Source organism: Dermacentor variabilis, chromosome 4, assembly GCF_050947875.1.
Source record: "Dermacentor variabilis isolate Ectoservices chromosome 4, ASM5094787v1, whole genome shotgun sequence".
Taxonomy (NCBI): domain Eukaryota; kingdom Metazoa; phylum Arthropoda; class Arachnida; order Ixodida; family Ixodidae; genus Dermacentor; species Dermacentor variabilis.
In genome coordinates, this window is record NC_134571.1 from 117,323,430 (window position 1) to 117,333,992 (window position 10,563).

The 10,563-nt window shown below is 45.7% G+C and overlaps 1 protein-coding gene across 1 annotated transcript in view; it reads right to left on the reverse strand.

Annotated features, from left to right (window-relative positions):
* LOC142579665 (uncharacterized) overlaps nucleotides 1–10,563 on the reverse strand; it is a 238,284-nt gene that overhangs the window by 41,386 nt on the left and 186,335 nt on the right. The window lies entirely within an intron of this gene.

Consider the following 10,563-nt stretch of genomic DNA (forward strand, 5'->3'; position numbering starts at 1 on the left):
CAAAATAAAGTTCTATGTAGTTCTCAGTGTTACAACAACAAAAAAATGAAAGTAAACAATTCGATCGTGGAATTGTGTTTATTACAGTGATTCCTATGACGGTTACTGACAAGTTGACAACTTGAACTGGTCAATCGGTCCATAGACTCCTCTATTTTTCAAAAATAAAAGAGGCTATGATCCGTCATGGCAAGTAATTGTATGCATACATAAAAAAGGGGATATGTGTGTGTGTTTGTAGGGGGGGGGGGTTTAGGATTAGGGCGGATACGAAAAAATGTACCAACACCGTCCTCTAGACCCATTCCATTAAGGTACCGTAACAAAGCGTATTATGCATAAAGTTCATACAACCAACTCTGATATTACTACACACGCCAGGCGACGCGAGCTACATTTGTCATGACGCATTCGCGACTGCACCGGATGCCCTCCATATTATTCTCGTTAATCGTGCTCACTGCACCGAGGCAAAAGAAAGATCATGGGCGCAGGTACCTTTAAAGTCTCTCGACCTTGCGAGGCACTGCTGCGCGTGCCAGGGGAGCTGTCCGTGCAAACACTCCCTGGCACACACCTGCCTCTCGGCGGCCCCAACCTACGTACCGTTCTGCCTCGAGCTTTGATCCCCCCTGTCCCTTGGGTGGCCTGTGGAGTTCCTGCGCCGCCTGCTTTATTATAATCTCAGGTGCTCTCCTGAGACTTCCGTTTGTCGGTTACATGTGCCCTACAGCTAGCTGGATCAGTACTTATAATAATAAAAAAACCCGATCTAGCGTCACGACGATATATCGCGAAAGCGGCTTTTGCAACATACCGCGCCCGTGCGAAGAGAATAACGGAACGCCAGCGAGGAATCTGGCCACAGCTTCTGAGCTCGTAACCTCGTCGAGTGACACTCCTGCAACAGGCGTGACCGCTGAAAACCGCATACCGCCGGAAACTTCAACAGGATCATCCCTCGGTTGCATAACTGCCACCTGTACGGCCAACATGGACCACACCCACACCGTCCCGCAACATAGAATAAAAAACCAACTTATAAAGCCCAAACACACGGCTGCACGCACACATCACGACACTACAAGCGAGACGCCGAGCTGCTACTGTTGCCGGATTAAAACTGACTACTGTCACCAAGTCTAGCACGCGTCTCAGGAGCTGCCAACCTCGGCGCGTAGCAACATGGCGGCGCTCTTGCGGTTCCCGATTTCAATGCATGGGCCCTATGGGTAGCTTGTCCTCTAGAGTCAGTATAGTAACTCTATGCCTCCAGCGTAGCAGCCGTCGCCGCCTTCATGGCGGCGACGGCTGCGACGCTGGAGGGACCCTGAAGGGACCCTGAACGCTTTTGACAATTTTCTACAAACGTACTGAGTCGTTAGAGTAGGTCCTTCTGATCATTAATTGACACATCTAAGTGCTCTGCGTAAAACGTGTAATTTATTATAAGGTTTTAAAAATGCACATCGCTGCCGATCGCAGCGCACTGCTCGGCGGAATTTTAAGCCGCCCCTACCCATATGACCAAAATCACCCATATGACGTCAGTGGGGCGAGCTATCCGATTGGCTGACCAGGGCGCGTGATCGATAATTTTTCCAACTTTATCGTAAACAAATGATCTTCGTAATAGTTGGAATGTTAGTTAATTTGTTTTTATGAAAAGAAAGTAGCATAAAGAGAATGCACAAGAACAATTTTTCAGTACACTTAAGCACTTCCGGCACACAGCTAGTGTCGTCTGCTTGTGTTACAACGTACTCCATTTTGACGAGAGCTCCGCGGTCACAGTTGGTCTCAGTCTTTTCGCGAGCACTATGATTCGACTTTGTTGCCTTGTGGACTGCAAACGTAGCGACTGGCAATATGTCAAGCTGCGACATCGTGTCCCTCTGCAAGGCAGCGTACGAGCGAACTGGCTGCTGCGCATCGGACTACCGCTATCCGATCGGCGCCAGGATTTGCGCGTTTGTGGCCGTCACTTTACACCGGCAGATTACTAACGCAACAGCGTTTCGCGAGTCCCGTATTAGGGCAAACGTAAGCTAAAGGGGACAGGGTCTGGCCGCTTGACTGTGCCGTAACGGGATGAGCCGAGATGAGCAGAAGGGCAAATGTGAATGGTCTGCACGGTGCAGCCACCTGGTGGCATAGATAGCAACCATACACAGTAGCAGCAATGAAGCGTATTCTTCTTTGCTGCTGGTGCGTATTTTTCGCAGGAATGTAATCATCGATACGTTGTTTTTATAAATGTTTAAAATGTCTTACACTTGGTTAGAGCAATATATTAACGCTTTCTTTGGCTGGTTAAGCGCTGCGCCAACAAGTGTCTGGACCGTGTAGACCGATCACGCCGCTCACGTACGTCTACGCCAAAGTTCCTTCATCAGCTTGAGTTTATGCCTCCATTGATTTGCCGAAATGACCAGCTTGCCTGTGGTTAACGGAATACCAGACATGTTCGGCGCTACGACAGAATGCTCGCAACGCACGCTGCTTCGATAGCTCTCGCTTGGGGTCGACAGCCAAGCGGCTAGCGGAGAGGTCTCGCGCGGGCGGGGGCGGGCTCCAAAACAACCGGAAGTGGACGATGTGACGTCGCATCGTGACGCAGGACCAGTGAAGGCGGTGCGTTGCCCCGCTCGCTCGGCGAACGAGTTGAGGAGGAAAAGCGTGGATGGGGAGGAGGGTAACTTCTAATCGCTTGTAGCTCCATTAATACGTAACGCTTCACTTAAATTGTGGTGCGAATGTTCTACTTAAGCTGTACCCTACGCGTCTACAAAATTTGTCCGAACCGTTTCAGGGGCCCTTTAATTATATCAGGTACAATGAGTGGGAAAAAATTTGGCTGGTTGTTACGCATTTGTGAACTGGAAGTAATTGCACAAAGAAGAATAAAGAGTAAGTGGAATGCATAAGCGCTGACATTAGGGGTTTAGGTAGTGGTGCTGAAATCATCCTATTAGGTGACATGAATTCCCACATACAGGATTTAGATGGCTATATCGACAACAACGAGAAGTCACTCCTAGACCGTTGTGAGCAACTTAACCTCGTTATCGTGAATACAGGACCTAAGTGTGAAGGGCAGATCACGTGGAAAGTGGGAAACCGGCAATCAACCATTGATATTGTCTGATGACAGAAGGAATTCATGATAAGTTGCGAGAAATTGTCATCGATGAGGAAGCGTTTAGCAGCATAGGAAGGGACCATAAACGCATCATTTTGAAAATGGGATATGTATTTGGGAAAGAGAGCACGGAGTGCTAAATGGGGAGTCCTAATTTGAACGCTGAACAAATAACAAATATACTCACTACAGTCGAGGAAAAACTTGGCAAATGGATAAATAAAGAGTAGGAATATAGTGCGCTTTTAAGTGTAATAACGACAGAAATACGGAAAGAGAAACAACATGTTTGTTGGAAAGGAAAAAAGAAACCAAAAAGCTGGCGGAACAGGGAGATACAAGAAGCGATCGCCAAACGACAGAAAGCATCCCGCGAACACAGGCAGGCAAAGAAGGCGCAGTTGCCGCAGGCTTAAGTCACCAGCAAATGGGAAGTATATCGGGCGAAAAAGTCTCGGTTCAAATACTGGTGCAAGGAAAATTAAGAGGTGAAATTGAACGTTGGTTGTCAGAAATACGTGAGAAAAAGCAGACCGCCCCAAGAATATTTTTGAACCATATAAAATTATTAGACAGGAAATCAACAACAATACAACATATCCTAGACGAAGATGGAAGCAGACTGGAAGGAGAAGCGGCAATAAATTATATCCGAAAATTAACAGCCGAGTCTTTCCATTGCAATGACGAGGTTGCATTTGAAGAAAAACAAAGAGCATGAAAGAGACCCAGGCGGGAAAGCAGCTGGTGCTAACAAATTTCATGTGGAAGAAAGCCGAAGAGAAAATTCCTAAGCGCACAGCCACAGGGCTAGACGAGGTTCCCGTTAGGCTGATTAATCAACTAGTACCTAAAGGTAAGGAATCTCCGGTGAAAGCAGTGGAAAAAACTTTAAAAGATAGACGAATATACGAGACAGTTGGCAACAAAGTAGTTTAATATAATTTATAAAGGTAAGGTCGAGAAAGATAGAATTCACTCGTATAGACCGTTGGCCATTACATCGGTAATATGCAGGCTAGCAATGCAGGGAATCAAATTAATGCTGCAAGCATGGACCGAGAATAATGGGATTTTGGAGAACTTCGGAATGGCTTCAGAATAGGTAGGCGTTTAGATGACAACTCATTTGTTCTTACTCAGTGTATTGAAATATCAAAAGTAGAAAGCACACCGTTTTATGTGGCCTTTTCAGACATTACAGGAGCCTATGACAACGTAGACCGCAATATTTTGTGAGATATTATGGAAGGGGAAGGCTTAGATGACGATTGTCTACAGCTTTTGAAAGAGATTTACGTGGAAAATATCCGTTTGCGTAAATGGGAAGGGATGAGGAGCGAGGAGAAAGTTTATATCAACAAGGGACTGAGGCAGGGGTGCCCTTTATCCCCACTGCTGTTTATGATGAACATGGTGAGGATGGAAAGGGCGCTAGAAGGAAGTAATATCGGCTTTAATCTCTCATACAAACAGGCGGATACAGTAGTAGAGCAGCAGCTTTCAGGTATATTTTACGCGGACGACATTCTGTAGCTAGCTAACAAGCAAATGATTTGCAATGTCTGGCTAATAATATCTGTGGACAGGAAGGCAACAATTTAGGTTTGAAATTTAGTGTTAGAAAATAAGGTGTTATGGTATTCAATGAAAACATTGAACAGACAGTGACGCTACAGGGCCAGAAAATACCTCGGGTAACAGAGTATAAGTACCTTGGTATATGGACGAACGAAGGCAACAGATATATGGAAACACAGGAAAAATCAACAATCCCGAAGGGGAAGACAAAGGCAGCCATAATGAAGCACAGAGTGCGATATGGGGATACTGTAGACCTTTTCATCGGGCGAGGAGGACGGGGCGCGCGGAGAGCCTTTCCTCCTCTCTGGCTTGGGTGATCCGGCGCGGCGTTGCTTGGAAGTATTGCTGTCGCGTGCTGCGGAACGATTTCGAGATGTTTTAGATGGTACTTTGTGAAATTTACGCCATGTCCGTTCATATAAGGTCGTCGGGGAAGCCTTTCGGTGCATCGGTAACTACAGTAGGCGGAAATATCTCTTGGGGGAGCAAAAATGTGACGCTCTTTATCTGCCGCGGGGTACGGACATTATCAGCCACGGTGTGTTTATGTGCTCTGAACTATTTTGCTTATATCGGTTTAAATTAAACAAAGAAAACCGGTGTCTCTGTATTAGCAGCATGAAATGGTAAATCTGCTCACTATCTGATCGCTTGACGTAGGGAGTAAAACATAAAGCATAAGAGCGCATGCTCGTGCACGGCCAACCTAAGGCAACCACGAAACATCTAAGCGGCAGGCGCTGTGAAATATTTGTGATGCACCGGCATCGTTGTCGCGCATTTCAAGTCTAGCAGGCTTCAAATTACCATATGTCTACGCTAGCCTTCCTGCATGAGGCCGATGGCGTTGCTCAACACAGAGATCACTGCGGTTGGTGAACCAGCACGATACATATGTGAGCTGTGCGCTTCGGCATTGCCTTTTTGGCCTGTATACAGCCATAATATATTAGAGGGATCGCATAAAAAGAATACGATGCCTATTTTTGAGGACAAAATTTCCGTAATACGTTTGAGTGCGTCTTAGAGAACGGAACGAACACAACCGAAAAAAACATTCGGTTATCAGCCTCTTTCTCGAAAAAGCAAGAGAAAACGGGCTAAGACCCCAATACGACCTCGCATAGTCACGCCGCACAACATTTATAATTATATAACCGCTCAAGCCGTATGCTTGTACCATGCGGTATATAGAGCAAATATATCTGTAATCCAGCACCTACCACTGTTTAGGACGCTCGAGCAGTTCGTAAACAGTGCCTTTGCTGGAGAAGCTTAATTCAGACTGTAAGGTATGCTGCTATTACTTGCCAAAAATATTTTATTGAGGGGCGGAAACCTCATCCATCGAACCAAGTAGTCACGCAATGTAACCTGCACCGAACAGTTTGAACGCTTGTACCCACGGTACCCACGGTTGTAGAACGGTACCCACGCTGTTACGATCGTCGCGTATGTTTCATGGCTCCTAAACCGCAGCTTAGAAATAGAGGATAATACTGCAATAAGGTCACATTAGTGATTGGAACATTCAGAAATACACAATTGATCTGCGAGGCTGATTGTAGGCTCAAATATGCACGCACACATCGCGCTGCGTGTTCCGTCCACCTCAACGCCAACAGAAATTCCGGCCATGACGCCTTAAACCACTTCAGCACGTCTCACAGAAACGTTTACCATGTAGACGACGCACGGTATACTAAACAGACCGCACGACCGCGAAAACAAACGCCAGAACTTACCGCCCAGCGTATACCTGCCATGCAAAAGACCGCTTTCACCCAAGCCAGTACGGCGCTGCTCATAGGCGGCGCCACTGCGTTCACAATATGGCGGTGCCTACGAAAAAACGGTCTATAGGCACGAGGTCCTCCAAGGTACGTGGAAAGGTGTAATGGCTCCAGGACTTACTTTTGGAAATGCGGTTGTTAGCTTTATATCCGGGGGTACAATCAGGACTCGATGGGAACCAAAGGTCAGTGGGTCGCCTCGCATTGGGCGCTCACGGAAAGGCAACAAATGCAGCTGTGCAGGGTGCTATGGTCTGGACTAGTTTTGAAGTGAGTACAGCTCGCTGTAAAAATAAGTATGAAGAACGACTGAGGAATAGGGAAGAAGGCTGGGAGAGTGTTGAGCTACCTGTACAGGAAAAATATTGATGCACAATGGAGGAAAAGAACTAGGAAGCTTACCAGCAAGTATGCGGCCTGTAGGGTGGGCAACACAGCCACAACCGACGTCAAGCGGGAAGTCAGACAGGCTGAAATAATATCATGGGTGGCGGCAACGGAAAATAAACCTGCCATGAGTAACTACTTAACAGGAAGAAAACGAGGTCCGGAAAGAAACCATTTATGATAACTGAAAGGGAAGCTCATTACTTTTCGAAGCGAGATCGGGGTGCCTTAGAACACGCATCTATAAAGCGAGATATAAGAAAGAAGCATGCTTGCTGCGGTAAAGCTAGGGAAACTATGGAGCATGTTTATTAGAATGTGAAGACGTCTACGCAGCGGTATATTTAGGCACCACTAGCCTGCTTGCAGCCCTTGGGTTCAGCGAGAGCAGTGGAAAAGTAAACATGTCTGAAATAGGAATTAGCAAGAGGCAATTGGAGGATTGGCGAGAGAAAAGTATATAGGCAAACGACAAAAAACGGTGATGTATAAAAGCACAGTTTGCAATAGGAGATCAGAAAATTTGGTTGTGCGAGTTCATATTGTTTTTTTTATTGTTTATCCTAGGTAGGGCATTAGGCAGTATAATAGCAAGAGATTGGTGGCGCAAACCCCCACCCCGTTCCGAAAGGGACGCTCAAAACATACATACATACATACATACATACATACATACATACATACATACATACATACATACATACATACATACATACATACATACATACATACATACATACATACATACATACATACATACATACATACATACATACATACATACATACATACATATCCAGCCAGCGCGCTAAGCATACCAAGCGGAGATCTTAAATGTAACTGTATTCAAAATATGCAAAGCGACGTGGTTCGACCAATATTGCAAGAGTTCCGTCCGGTTTTATATTGATCCGCTTATGGAATTCAACTTTCCGTTAGCGTTGCATAGAAACATAGGAAGTCTCATAAATTGCATAACCGGTTATGCGTAGCCCACAGAAAACACTCTTTACACAGAGCTGTCCGATCTGAAATTTCTCAGTGTGATTGTGGCTTTGCACACGAAGACACGTATCACGTTCTTCTAGAATACCCGCACCACGACACACCAAGACGCCGACTTAAATCGTCATTACCGGCTTTAGAGCATGGTCCTCTAAATTCATGAAATTATATTATGTGCATCACAAAGAAGAGCTATGCAGATGTGCGCTTTAATAGCATTAAACGCATTTCTGGAAGACAGCGGAAGAATTGGCCGTTATTAAGGCCCGGAAAAAATTTTTCTGAAAATTATTTTTTTTTATTGTCAAGGTGTACATCTGATACTATCATAGTTAGAATCGTTGCTTGAGTGTTTATTTGTTGTGTTGCACCACTGTTCGCGTTATTGCTTTAAGTGCGTTTTTGTAACCTCGACTTGTTATTTTGACTTCCATGTGACAATGCAACGTTGTCATATTTTGTTATATGCTGTGTGCTGCTACTTTATGCTGCGTGTATCATATGCATGGCCCAAGCAGTAGCGGACGCGGCATTTTTGCGCCAACATCTTATATCACGTCAATAAAAAAACAACGAAGGAAAAACGGCGCACGGCCGGTAACCTCTAAGCATACGTAGAGATATTGAGGAGACAATAACAACATAATCGGTTATTATTTGACTCAGCGGCAACAAAAGTAAGTCAGTGTTAGTAAGGACCTCTGATGTCGAGCAAAACACGATGACCCTTCGAAGTCAATGACTTCCTTTTTACCCGAGAACCGCGCACAGAGACGAAATTATTTTTCAAAACTTGTTTTCCTTACACGATAACTCGGATCTCTGGCTACCTACCACTTATTACGTGCAGCTCTTCCTGATATTCAGCATTACATATAACACACTATGTCACCAATGACACACCCACCTCAACGTAAATTTCTAATCGCGTTAACGTCGCTACACATCTCCAAAAAATGGATGGGTCGCCATTATTTCTTTAAAGACAAGCTTTTTTGTACCCTTCCTTCTACTTTCCTTCTACTGCTGCTGCTTCTGTCCGGTACATCGCGTCAGGGCATGAAGGCGAGGGGGAGGAAGGGGGGATAAGAGCGTTTCTATACATGACAGGAGCGCGGCAGAGAGGAAAGGCGACGCGAGAAACTCCTTTGTACCTTTTCACTTCACCGAATGTGCACAATGCCATCGGCGTCGAAACATTAGCATCTTGACACCAGCAACTCGCCGGAAAAGCATTGAAAGGATAGAGGCGTTTAGCTTTCTGCTATAGTGAAAGTTGAGAGGGACGCAAGGTAGATTGCTGGAGAGGAGGACGGATAATGGTTAGAAACGATGCCATCGCGAAACGCGTGAATAACAGCCTTGACCGCTCTTCGCTCGCGGTTCCCATACGATCCGGGTGGAGAGGGGATCGGGAAAAGGTGACGTGTAAGGAAAGGAAACGCTGCTACTCGACATCTGATTGCGGGGAAACTGGATAAACTTAAGTTCAAGTTAAGGTACGGTACGCTACTGCTATTTGTGAAAAATGAACACATGCATATATGTGGAGCGGACGACTTAGGGTGGATGCGAAGAAGAAGAGCCGCATTAAAGAGCACCGTAGGGCCTAGCCCACGCTACGGAAGCCGTCACACATAAAATCAACACTTCTGTGCCAACCGCGGTACCTTTGCGGACCCGGGGATCGAATCCCGGCCGCGGAGGTTGCATTTCGATGGGGGCGAAATGCAATAATGCCCGTGTCCCGTGGATAGGGGGCACGTCAAAGATCCCCTGCGGGAAGTCAAAATTAATCCGGCGTCACCCAGTAAAGCGTGTACGCTTCATAATCAAATCATGCTTTTGGCTCGTAAAACCTCAGAATTCATTCAGCTTTGCGGCTACGACAATGTTTGAGGTCGCGGACCTGATCCCAACCGCGGATGCCGCATTTCGACGGGTAAAAACTAAATTAAAAAAAAAGAACTCTCCTGCACTTAGCTTAAGGAACACTTTAAAGAACACTACGGTGTCAAACGTAATCCGAAGTCCGCCACTACGGTGTGCTTCCGAATCCGATTGTAGTTTTTGCACGTACAAGCCCATATTTCAATTAAAACCTAATATTTCTGCCAGGATGCGATGTGCGATGTGGAGCAATGAATATGCTCAACCCTCTCAAATATTATAAAGTATGGCGCACAACAACCTTGAATCAAACTCCTCCCCTTGTGTATTCTGTGTGATGCGCAAACAGTTAGCAGTGGCGCACGCGAGGTAACGTGTAACATGAACTCCCAACTTTTGTATTGAACTAAACGTTGAAGAAATGAAACATTCGCCGTCAACATCACCGCTAATTATCGTCAACCGAATCAAACAGCACAGAAAGCTTCGCTTAAATCGATACCGCGGCGAAATACTGTAGGCAGCATCTCCGCGAAAGTGGTTGAAGTAACCACTTCCTCATGGTCCTTTTGGTAAAAACAGTTTTTGTTGAACTAAACACAACGATAAAGATGTTTAAGATGCGGGCGACTAACCCCAGCGCGGAAGACTCGTTCTTCTGACGTCGTCTTGTTGTCCACGACTGGGGGTACACTTTTATTGTTCGCCCCTTTTTTTTCGCTATTTTATTATTTACTTTATAATTTATTTTATCCCCCCCCC